Source organism: Stenella coeruleoalba, assembly GCF_951394435.1.
Source record: "Stenella coeruleoalba genome assembly, chromosome: 2".
NCBI classification, from domain to species: Eukaryota; Metazoa; Chordata; class Mammalia; order Artiodactyla; family Delphinidae; genus Stenella; species Stenella coeruleoalba.
The window spans coordinates 127,356,540-127,370,437 of NC_137147.1; positions in this window are offsets into that span (position 1 = coordinate 127,356,540).

A 13,898-nucleotide genomic window follows, 5' to 3' on the forward strand; every position below is an offset into this window, starting at 1 on the left:
TGTGTCTGTGGGGACTTTGGGAGCTCTGGGAGGCCTGCAGCATGATGTCTGAACATACTGTGTTGTTCCCTGTTTTGATGGACACCTCTGAATGGAGGTGATGTATGAATTTCTTAGAAGATTGTAAAACATCCATGAGCTTTATTACAAAGTTGAGTCAAAAAGTCAATGAGACACAGCAGTGAAGGAAGTCACACCAGGAAGACCAAAATAATGTCCAGTTGGCTTTTACATAAAACCTCAAAACTTTTTGCTAAATCACAATGAATCATTTCAGTAGAATGTGATCACAATTTCTTGAGTTCAGGCAATTGAAATATGGAAGGGAGATAAATTTTAAGCCAATAAAGTAGTAAGAGATTTCTGATTAAGGCCAAAAGAGAGTATCCCCCTTATTCTCAGATTCTCCCCCTTTCAATCAAAACTCCCTAGACATAACATAACAAACAAGCATAGGAGGACTCCAACAGTCCTACTGTGTGGAAGGAAGATGGTGGACTACCTAAGAAACTTGAGACTTGAGGAATGTTGTAGTGAGGTCCCCGTGTTTCTTTAATACTTCCCATATATTCTAGGTAGGGCACTGCTTCAAGCCTCCAAATTGAACTGCCAATAGGCACAGACATAAGGAAAAAAATCTGTTCCTATTAGACAAAGAACCTAATAACAGACTCTTTGGCAGTATCCATCTTACTTCAGCCACATACCAATGGAATAACTGTAGACCCCTTCTCTGAATGGGGAATTGTTATTCCATTACATTTCCCTGCACCATGGAATAGGTGATAAGACTTTGATTACCTGGCAGGGTGGTATTACTGTGCTGATCTTCCACCCTCTATCTGGTAGAAGCATGCAGTGTACATCAATTCCCCAGCTAGAGTAGTGTAATCAAGACTGAACAGAGAGCTGAACTTCCATTACTTACCAGGAGGAAACAGTGATGCCACGTTCCCAAGTTCCCACCCCCCACACATGGTAGTGTCAATGGAGTTCAGTAGCAAGCTGAGCCACCATGTAGAATGAGACTTAATAAGATACTGTGAGGCAAGACTAGTCACCACTTTTCACTCTACCCCATATAAAGTGAACCTTGATAACAATGGGCCCATTGGACATCTGAGATTCTACTATCACCTGATATAAAGTGAGAATGAACAGGGCATAGTTTTTCCTCAGTGGGATGTCAGCAGGGTCCAGTAGGGAAGTGCCATTTCACCCCCACTTGGAGACAACAAAGTGGTGTGAGTTGGCACCTTACTTTTGCTGGGGTGTCAACAGGGCTAAGAGGGAAGCTGAACTTCTCACACACCATAGCAGTGTGAGTCATCACTCCACTTTTGCTGAAAAGGTGTATGTGTAGGAGGAATGGGCAATAGAAAGCCTACAATACACCCTCACCAAGACCTTGAACTACACCTAAACAAAGGAACTGCCTAATAAAAAAGGATTAAATAGGATCCAGAGTCACAAAATATAATATCTAAACTGTTCAGGATAAAGTTGAAAGTCACTAATCATACCAAGAACTAGGAAAACCCCAACTTGAATGAGAAAAGAGTCTACAAGTGTTAACACCACCATGGATGAGATGTTGAAATTATCTGACAATTTTAAAGCAGCTGTCATGAAAATGTTACAAGCAATCATGAATTCTTTTAAAACAAATAAAAAATAGAAAATCTCAGCAAAACAATAGGATTTATAAAAGAGAACAAAATGCAAACTTTAGAAAGGAATAATACATAGCCAAATTAAAAAACTGATAGATGGGATCGAATAATAGAGTGGTGATGACAGAGGAAAGATTTAATGAACTTGAGAGCAGATAAAAAGAATTTGCCCAATCTAATCTGAACAATAAACAAACAAACAAAAAGACTAAAAAAAAAAAAAAAGTAGTCTTGTGGACCTGTGGGCAATAACAAAAGAACTAGCATTCAAAACATTGGAGTATCAGAAGAGAGAAGAGAGTGGAACTGAAAAATATGAAAAAAAAATAATGGCTTAGAATTCTCCCAAATTAGAAAAACACATTAACCTATAGATTTAGGAAGCTAAACAAACCCAAATAAAATAAACCCAAAGAAATACATGCCAAAACGCATCATAATCAAACTCTGAAAGTTAAAGAAAAAGAAAACATATTGAAAGAAGCTAGAGAGAAATGACACATTTAAGTGTGTTAAGGAAAGAAAATAGATTCAAATGACAGTGCATTTCTCACTTGAAAACATAAAGACCAAAGGAAATAGCAAATGTTAATGTAGAAAAATGTTAATTTTTCAGGTACTAAAAGACAATAATCATCAACTACTTTTTTTTTTAACCCAGCAAAACAATCTTTCAGGGTAAAAAAGAGAAAATAAACACATTCTCAGGTGAAGGAAAACAAAGAGAATTTCTCTAACAAACCTATCAGTAAAGAAAGTTTAAAGGAAGTTCTCTAAACATAAAGGAAAGAATAAAAGATATCTTAGAACTTAAGAAAGAAAAGGAGAACATTGGAATGGGTGAATACAAGAGTAAAAATATAATAGATTATCCTTTTCATGAGATATTTAAACATGTTTGATGGTGGAAATAAAAATTATAATACTATCTGATTTGGTTCATAAAATAGGTAGAGGAAATACTTCAGATATGTGTATTTTAAAAGTGTGGATGGTAAAGGAACCTAAATGGAAGTAAGGTTATCATTTGAAGTGGCAAATGCCAATATCAGAAGATTATGACATGGTATATGTTTGTAATGTTATGCCCAAGGAGGGGTAAAACTACAAAAAACAACTATAAAAATTCAAAGACACTCATAGATAAATCAGATTGTTCCTTAAAAAATATGTTCAAGTGATCCATAGGAAAGCCAGAAAAGGGAAACAGAAAATAAATAGGAAACAAATAAAGTGGTACATGTAAGCCATAAAATAATAATTTCCTCAAATGTAAATGGTCTCAAATACCAATTAAAAGACAAAGGAGCAACATCACCAAAAATTGCAAAGTAGAGAAAAACAGGGCTCCGGCCCTTCAAGCTAACAACCCTTCAAAGAAGAAACTAACAAGCTAACAAAAACTTGCCTGTAAGGAGCTTAGAAACCACCATTCCTAACAACAAGTAAAATGCTGAAAAAACTGAAAAATCAACAACTATTCTTAGATCCATCAGAGAAGAGAAACCACAAGGCAGACCACTGCCTGAAAAATTGGAAAGATATACAGGCAGATACAGAAAATCACAATTTACTACAGGAGAAATCCATGAGCAGAAACCTCTGTGGGAACCAGTGCTGAGTTAGGAAAACCTGAACTGTAATTGATGAACTGAAGGAGGTTCAGAGTGGACAATTTTGAGAGTTCAAATCTCCAGTGGAACCAATACTTTTGTCAGTTTTCTCTCCAGGAGCTCAACCTCATTCTCATAGTATATATCAGAGGAAAAATCCCCTCATATTTTTAAGCAGAGGAAGGGAAAAATAAACCATTTTGAAATTGGCCAGAGCATTCTGCTCTTCTTAGTAAGGCCTGCCAATAGGAGAAACTATTTTACCTACATTGGGAAAGGGAAATATCCAACTCCAGCCTTCTCTAGCGCTCCTGTTCCACTTAAGGGAGAAAAAAACTGAGGAGCATCTGTGAAGTTGACAGTCCAGGGGCACAGGCTCACCAAATGACTGAGACCTAATCAGAGAAGTATAGAATACTTTTCCTCCTAACACACCACACCACCACATTACTACAGGCCTGTTTAGTGCAATTCCTTTTACCCAGTATATCAAGTTCATCTTTCAAGAATAAATTACAAGCCACACTAAAAGGCATAAACACAATCTGAAGAGACTAGGCATCAGAACCAGAGTCAGCTGTGACAGAAATGTTGGAATTATCAGATGAGGAATTTTTAAAACCTGTGATTAACATTCTAAAGACTTTAATAGAAAAAGAAGATAACATGCAAAAACAGATAGATAATGTAAGTAAGAGGTGGAAATTCTAAGAAAGTTTTAAAAGGAAATATTAGAGATAAACACTGTAACAGAAATGAAGAACACCTCATTAGTAGGCAGGACATGGCTGAGGAAATAATCTCCAATTTTGAGAATATGAAAAATTTTCCACAGTGAAAGACAAAGAGAAAAATTGTTTTTAAAAACATAACAGAATATCCAAGGACTATAGGACAACTACAAAATGTGTAACATACACTTAGTAGGAACAAGAAGGAGAGAAAAGGGACAGAAACATATTTGAAACAATAATGACTAAGGATATCCCCAAATTAATGTCATGCACAAAACCACAGATCTGGGAAGCTTAGAGAACACCAAATGGTAAATAACAACAACACAGGTAGGCATATCATTTTCAAACTACAAAAAAATTGAAGATTAAAAAAAAGTCCTGAGGGCTTCCCTGGTGGTGCAGTGGTTGAGACTCCACCTGCAGATGCAGGGGACACGGGTTCATACCCCAGTCTAGGAAGATCCCACATACTGCGGAGCGGCTAGGCCCGTGAGCCATGGCCACCGAGCCTGCACGTCCGGAGCAAAAGAGTGGAGTGAAATATTTAAAACATTGAGGAAAAATCCCAAACTAGATTTCTGTACCCTGTGAAATTATCCTTCAAAAGTGAAAGAGAAATAAACAATTTTTTAAATGGTTGGTAGAATTCACCAGGTTCTCTACAATTTTGTTCAGAAGCTACAAGCAGAAGAAATAGTTCCTAATTTACTGTGTGTGGCCAGCATTATCCTAGTACCAAAACCAGAGAAAGGCATTGTAAAGAAGGAAATTACAAAAGAATGTCTCTCATGAAGATACGTGCAAAAATCCTCAAGAAAATATTCACAAGTTAAATCCAAAAAAGTGTAAAAGAAATTATACATCACAGGGACTTCCTTGGTGGAGCAGTGGTTAATAATCCACCTGCCAATTCAGGGGACATGGGTTCGAGCCCTGGTTCGGGATGATCCCACATGCCACGGAGCAGCTAAGCCCATGAGCCACAACTAATGAAGCCACAAGTCTAGAGACCATGCTCCACAACAAAGAGAAACCACCACAATGAGAAGTCTTCACACTGCACTGAAGAGTAGCCCCTGCTCGCTGTGACTAGAGAAAGCCTGTGTGCAGTAACTAAGACCCAATGCAGCCATAAATAAATTAATTAATTAATTTTAAAAAAGAAATTATACATCACAACCAAGTGGGATTTATCCCACATATGCAAGGCTAGTTCAACTTTCAAAAATTAGTTAATGTAATCCATCAAATCAACAGACAAAAGAAAAGTCTCATGATCATATCAACAGATGTATTGATGCATAAAATGCATTTGACAAAAAATCCAATTCTCATTCATGATAAAAACTCTCAAAAAACTAGGGATAGAGGGGAACTTTCCCAACTTTATAAAAAACATCTACAAAAAACCTTACAGCTAGCATCATACTTAATGATGATAAACTCAAAGCTTTCTCACTAAGATCAGGTACAAACAAGGATGTGGTCTTTCACCACTGCTCTTCAATATCATACAGGATGTTCTACATAATGCAACAACAAAACAAGGAAATAAAAGTTATACAGGTTGTGAGGGAAGAAATAAAACTGCCTTTGTTCACTGGTGACATAATTGTCTGTAGAAAATCTGAAAGAATTGAAAAAAATTTTTTTCCTAGTTTATAGAAACGTTGCAGAATACAAGATTAATATACAAAAGTCAATTTTTTCTAACATACCAGCGATAGACATGTGGAATTTGAATAAAGACACAGACCTACTAGAGAATGGACTTGAGAATATGGCGAGGGGGAAGGGTAAGCTGTGACAAAGTGAGAGAGTGGCATGGCCATATATACACTACCAAACGTAAAATAGATAGCTAGTGGGAAGCAGCCGCATAGCACGGGGAGATCAGCTCGGTGCTTTGTGACCACCTAGAGGGGTGGGATAGGGAGGGTGGGAGGGAGGGAGATGCAAGAGGGAAGAGATATGGGAACATATGTATATGTATAACTGATTCACTTTGTTATAAAGCAGAAACTGACACACCATTGTAAAGCAATTATACTCCAATAAAGATGTTAAAAAAAAGAATACATTACATTAACATTCCCCCATATTAAATACTTAGGTATAAATCTAATAAAATGTGTAGAAGATCTATATGAAGAAAACTATGAAGCTCTGATGAAAGATATCAAAGAAGAACTAAATAGAGAGAGATTTCATGTTCATTGATAGGAAGGCTCAATATTGTCAATACGTCAGTTCTTCCCAACTTAATCTATAGATTCAATGTAATTTTAATCTGAATATTAACGTTATTTTAAGGATATTAAAAAATAATTCTGTAATTTATATGTAAAGAAAAAAAGCCCAGAATAGGAGGTAACATAGGAGAAAACCTAGATGACCTTGAATATAGCAGACTTTTAAGACACTAGGGATATAATTCATGAAAAAGACAATTGATAAAGTGGGCTTCATTAAAATTAAAAACTTCTGTTTTCAGAAAGAAAATGTCAAGAGAATGAGGAAACAGTCCATAGACTGGGAGATGGTATTCCAAAAGACACCTCTGGTAAAGAACTCTTATCCAAAATATACAAAGAACTCTTAAAATTCAACAATAAGAAAATAAACAACTGATTTTAAAAATGGGCCAGCTCAGTGCTTTGTGGCCACCTAGAGGGGTGGGATAGGGAGGGTAGGAGGGAAACACTAGAGGAAGGGGATATGGGGTTATATGTATACATAGAGCTGATTCACTTTGTTATACAGCTGAAACTAACACAATATTGTGAAGCAATTATACTCCAATAAAGATGTTTTAAAAAAAAATGGGCCAAAGACCTTAACAAACACCTCACCAAAGAAGACATACACATGGCAAATAAGCATATGGAAAGATGCTCCACATTATTGTCATCAGGGAAATACAAATTAAAACAACGAGATACCACTACAAACCCACTAGAATGGCCAAATTCCAGAACATAGACAATACCAGATGAGATTGGCATTGGTGATGATATGGAGCAATAGGAAACTCATTCATTGCTGGAGGAAATGCAAAATGCTACAGTCAGTTTGGAAGACAGTTTGGCAGTTTCTTACAACACTAAACATACACTTAACATACAATCCATGTATTGTGATTTTTGGTATTTAACCAAATAAATTGAAAACTTCTGTCTACACAGATGTTTATAGAAGCTTTATTCATAACTGCCAAATTTGGAACAACCAATATGTGCTTCAGTAGGTGAATTTATAAACTGTGGTGTCCACAGACAGTGGACTATTATTCAGCAGTAAAGGAAATTATTTGTCAAGCCATGAAAAAACATGGAGGAAAATTAAATGCAATGTGAAAAAGCTCTCTACTGTTATATTCCAACTACGTGGTATTTTGGAAAAGGCAAAACTATGGAGATAGTAAAAAAGATTAGCAGTTGACAGGGATTAGTAGGGAGGAAGTGATGAATAGGCAGAAAGTAGAGAATTTTTAGGGCAGTAAAATCATCCTGTAAGATACTACAATGATGGATACATGTCATTATATGTTTGACAAAGCCCATAGAATATACAATTCCAAGGCCAAACCCTAATATAAACTGGACTTTGCATAATAATGATTTGTTGATATAGGTTTATCTTATAAACCTTTTAGTACATTGTACATTGTCTTTATAGTACATTATAAAAAATGTACTGCTCTGGTGAAAGATGTAAGATAGTAGGGAAGGTGTGCATGTGTGGGAACAGGGGATGTTTGAGAAATCTCTGTATTTTCCACTTAGATTTTCTGTGAACCTAAAACTGATCTAAAAAATAAAAATTTTAGGGCTTCCCTGGTTACGCAGTGGTGGAGAGTCTGCCTGCCAATGCAGAGGACACGGGTTCGTGGCCCGGTCCGGGAAGATCCCACATGCCGCGGAGCGGCTGGGCTCGTGAGCCATGGCTGCTGAGCCTGCACGTCCAGAGCCTGTGCTCCACAATGGGAGAGGCCACAACAGTGAGAGGCCCGCGTACTGCAAAAATAAAATAAAATAAAATAATAAAAATTTTAAATTAAAAATTGTCATAATCAACTTGACTAGAATTCTGCATTTTAGTTAAAAAACTCACAAAAGCCAAGGGAAAGCTTGTTGAAGGAAGGAGCAGGTGCTTTGGGGTAAGAGTATTATGGCATTTTTAACTGCCTACCTACCATCTCACCACATGCCAGATCTGTAGTAGAATTATGGACTGAATTGTGTCCCTCCCAAATATGTTGAATTTCAGTTCAGTTCCTCAGAATATAACTCTATTTGCATATAGCCCTCAAAGAGATAATTAAGTTTAAATAAAGTAATATGGGTAGCACCTAATCCAGTCTGACTGGTGTCCATATAAGAAGAGGAAATTTGGACACATAAAAGAGACAAAAGGGAAGTGCATGCACAGAGGAATGGCCATATGACAATGCAGTAAAGGGAAAATCTGCAAGCCAAAAAGAGAGTTCTCAGAAGAAACCAAACTTACTAACACCTTGAGCTTGAACTTCAAGCCTCCAGAACTGTGAGAAAATAAATTCCTGTTAAGCTACACAGTTTGTGGCATTTTGTTATGGCAGTTCTAACATAATAATACAAATTTTGGTGCCATGAAATGTAACAAATGTAACAAAACCCAAAAATGTGTAAGTGGCTTTTAAACTGGATTATGGATAGAGGCTGGAAGAATTTTGAGGTACGTGTTAGAAAAAACCTAGACTTTCTTGAAGAGACTGTTAGTAGGAATGTGGACGTTAAATGTGATTCTGTTAACGTCTCAAATAGAAATGAATAATATGTTATTGGTGACTGGAGGAAAGTTGATCTTTGCTACAAAATGGCAAAGAAGTTAACTGAATTGTGTTCTAGTGTCTTGTTGAAAGTAGAAATTGTATGTGATGATCTTGGATCATCACATAACTGAGGAGATTTCTAAACAAATTGTTGAAGCTATACTTCGGTTTCTCTTTGCTGTTTATAGGAAAATGTGAGAAGAGACGGAAAAATTGAAGAAATTGTTAAGCAAAAAGGAACCAGAACTTGAAAATTTGGAAAATTATCAGCCTATCCATATTTCAAAATATAAGAAGGCATGTTCTGAAGAGAACACCAAAGTGTGACTGGAAAAAAACTCCATAAAGAGACTTACAGGTGTGACTCACTGACTAACAAGCAATCTCAGCTGAAGCCAAGAATTGAGATGTGTTTTAACAGCAAAAACACTTCCAGGTTGGACTAAAGGAGGTAGAGATGGGGCAAAATGAGGGAAAGCTTTTGGACTTCTGGGATTCTACAGGATATGACAATAGACTTATTTACCTGTGAACATGATTTTTCCTTCAAGTAAACGGGAAAATGACCCAAAAGGTAATTCAGTGATCAACACGGCTGCCATCGAGGACCCAGAACCATCACCCTGATAGTCCAGGAAGTCAGAACACTGAGCTAAGGAGGACTATTCTTGAGTCTTAAAATATAATGGAATTTTCCCTGATAGGTCGTGGACTTCTTGGGACTCATCTTTCCTTCTTTCTGATATCTTCCATTTGGAAAAGGAATGTCTATTCTATCCCTGTTTGTATTTTGTATGCAGATAACTTGCCTGGTTTCACAGGTTCACAGCTGAAGAGAAATGTTGCCTCAGGATGAATTATACATAAAGTCTCACCCATACCTGATTTAGATGATATTTAGATGAGAGTTGGAAATTAGAGTTGATTCTGAAATGAGTTAAAACTTTTGAGTCTCTTTGGGATAGAAAGAATATATTTACATGTTAGAAGAAGATGAACTTAGGGGATCCAGAGAGTGGAATGTTATAGAGTGAATTGTGTACCCTCAAAATTAATGTGTTGAGGTTCTAACCCCCATTATTTCAGAATGTGACTGTATTTGTAAATAAGGTCTTTAAAGATGCAATTAGGTTAAATGAGGTCATATGAGTTGAGCCTAATCTAATCTAACTGGTATCTTTATAAGAAGATAAAATTTGGGCACACCAGGGTTGTGCATGCACAAAGAAAAAGCAGTTTGAGGACACAGAAAGAAGATGGCTATATGGAAGCCAAAGGGAGAGGCCTCAGAATAAGCCAAAGAGGCTGATATCTTGATCTTTGACTTGTAGCCTCCAGAACTCTGAGAAAATATAAATTCCTGCTATTTAAGTCACCCAATCTGTAGCATTTTATTATGTAGCCCTAGCAAACTCATACAAGCAACCATGAGGAGGGCAGCCCCAATCTCCTAATGCAGGTTATTAGGGCCACAGAAACCAATTCAGACCTTATTTTCAAAGAATTGTGGTTGTGAGCTTTGGTTTGTCTTGTGCCTCCCTGAAAGTACAGTGCCTGGACTTGCCTTTGTTTTACCCAACTCAGAGCAGACCCATGGCTGGGGAAGCTTCCAGATAGGTTGTGCTGAAAACATTTAAAGACACAGTACTTGCTGCAGCAATCTGGGGGCAAGAAACAACAGTTGGGACAAACAATAAGCAGACTGAATATGGTGGAAAGAAGACATTAGGAAAAGAGATATATGGAAAATGAGGCCTTTTAAAAGCTCCTGCATATACCAAAAAATTGAAAAGACCATGCACGTACCCAAGGGAAGAATCATGCTCAGAAAAGACCTGAGAAGATGCTGAGCTTTTACCCCTTCAGATACCACACAGATAGGAAGTGAAGGCTAAGGTAGAGTTGTAAATGGCCTGGCTATATTTTGGAGAAAATCCCACACACAGAGCCAAAACTGGGAGAGTTTTTGTAAAGGTCTTTTATTTTTCCTCCTTTTTTTCTTATTTTCTTTTAAAATTTAATTTAATTTCTTCTTTGCTCCAATAATTTGAGAAAATTAAAAAAACACTAGCTTACCATGAGGTTAACAGAACACAGAATTCAGTAGCCACAAATGACAAATAATATGGTTTTTCAAAAATGGTTTAGAAAAACCACTAAACAAGAAAACAACACACAAAAATCAGTAAGTACTAAGGTGGAGAGATCATCTGATTTCCAGAATGAACATATTAAATACTAGAAATGTCCAGTTTTCAAACAAAATATTACATGGGCCACTCACAGAAGAAAATAATAGAAATTATGTTTGAAAAAGCCCAGCCATTAGACTTAGCAGAAAAATACTTTTAATCAATTGTCTTAAATATGCTCAAAGAGCTAAAGAAAATTACACACAAATAATTAAAGGAAACCAAGAAAATTATGTCTCTCCAAATAGAGAATATCAATAAAGCCATGAATTTTATGAAAAGGAACTATATAGGAATTCTGGAGATGAAATGTACAATAAATGAAATAAAAAACTCACTAGAGGGATTCAAGCAGATCTGAACACCAGAAGAAAGAACAAGTAAACTTGAAAAAATGGATCAATTGATATTATCCAGTTTGAGAGACAGAAAAAGAAAAGTGTGAATAAAATGAACAGAGCCTGAGACTTGTGTATATCATAACCAAATGGAATTTATCCCAGGTTTGTGAAGGTGGATCAACATATGAAAATCAATCATGTAATATAGCACATTAATAAAATAAAGGAAAAATACATGATAATCTCAATTGATACAGAAAATAATCTCACAGTATCAAACCCCTTTTCTTGTAAAAACACTCAACAAACTAGGGATGGAAAGAAACTTACTTAATGTATTAAAGGATATTTAACAAAAACCCACAGCCAACATTATATTCAATTGTGAAAGACTGAAATTTACTCCCTTAACATTAGAAACAAGACAAGTATGGCTGCTTTTACCACTTCTATTCTATTTTATATTGGAAGTTTTAGGCAAGGAAAAGAAATTAAATATCCACATTGAAAATTAAGAAGGAAAAGTACCTCTATTCACAGATGGCATAAATATATATAGAAAACCCTAAATAATCTTAAAAAACCTTTAGAGATAATAAATGAATTCAGCAAAGTTGCAAATAAGTAGATCAACACACAATGTATCAGTTGTATTTGTTGTATTTATACACCTGCAATAAATAATCTGAAAGTAAAATTATTGGAACAATTTGATTTAAATAGTACCAAACAGGATAAAATACCTAGGAATAAATTTATTCCAGGAGGTACAAGACTTGTACACAGAATATTACTAAATATTGCTGAAAGAAAGTAAATAAGACCTAAATAAAGACAAAGATATCCATGTTCGTGCATTGGAAGACTTAATATTGTTTAAATGACAATACTATCCAAAGTGATTTACAGATTTGATATAATTGCTATGAAAATCCCAACTACAATTTTTTGCATAAATTGGAATGCCAATCTTGGAATTCGTATGGAATCACAAAAGACCCCAAATAGGAAAAAAACCCTAGAAAATGTAAAACAAAGGTGGAGGATACACATTTCCCATTTTCAAAACTTACAATAAAGCTACAGTAAATAAAATAGTGTGGTACTGACATAAAAATAGACATATTATCAATGGAATAGAATTTAGAGTCTGAGATAATCCAATATACCTATTGTCAATTGATTTTTGACAAGAGTGCCAGACCATTCAGTACTGTAAATAGTCTCTTCAGGAAATGATGCCATATATAAAAGATAAGGTTGAACTTCCTTCTTTACAGAATATACAACAATTAACTCAAAATGGATTATCAACCTAAATGTATGAGCTAAAACTGTAAAACTCTCAGAAGAAAACAGGGAAAATTCTTCATGACATTGAGTTGGGCAGAAGCACAAGCAACAAAAGAAAAAAGAAATTGACTCATCAAAATTAAAAATTGTGCATCAAAGGACACTATAACAAAAGTGAAAAGACATTCCATAGAATGGGAGAAAAAATTTGCAAATCATAGGTCTAATAAGGGTTTAGTTTTCAGAATATATAAAAAAAACTTAAAATTCAACACAAAAAGACAAACAACCTAACTTTTTATATGGGCAAAGGACTTGAATAGACATTTCTGCAAATAAGATATACAAATGACCAACAAGTACATTAAAAGATGCTCAGCATCATTTGTCATTAGTAAAATGCAAGTCAAAATCACAATGAGATACAACTTCACACCAACTAGATGGCTATAATTTAAATAAAACTGGAAAGTAACAAGTGCTGGTGAAAATATGAAGAAATTGGAACACTTGTCCATTACTGGTGGGAATGTAAAATGATGCAGCCACTGTGGAAAACAGTTTTGCAATTCTTCAATAAGCTAAACATAGAATTACCATATAACACAGCAATTACACTAATAGATATAGACCAAGAGAGAGAGAAAGAGAGATTCAAACATAACTTGCACACAATTTTTCTAACAGCAGTATTCACAATACCCAATAGGTGGACACAGCCCCAAAGCCCATCAAATGGTAAATGGATAAACAAAATGTCATGTAGCCATTGAATGGCATATTTTTGAGTCATACAAAGAAAGAAAGTACTAATAGATGCTACTACATAAATGAACATAAAAAACATAATGCTAAGTTAATAAAGTTAGACACAAAGGTCACTTAATTTGATTCCATTTACGTAAAATATTCAGAATAGGCGAATCCATAGAGACAGAAAGCAGATTTGTGGTTGTCAGAGGCTGGAGGAAGGAGCAATTGGAATAAACTCTTTAATGGGTATGCGGTTTTCTTTTTGGAGTGATGAAAAGTTTTAGGAACTCGGAAGAGTTAATGTTGCATGACATTGTCTATTGCTAAATGTCACCGAATTGTACGTTATTTTTATGTTATGTAAATTTCACCTCAGTATAAGAGAAAGAGATCGGCAGAGAGGATTAAAAAACATAATTCAATAGTATGCCTAATTTTTATGTTAGAAGACTTTTTATATTAATCATAGTCCATTTAAAAGTC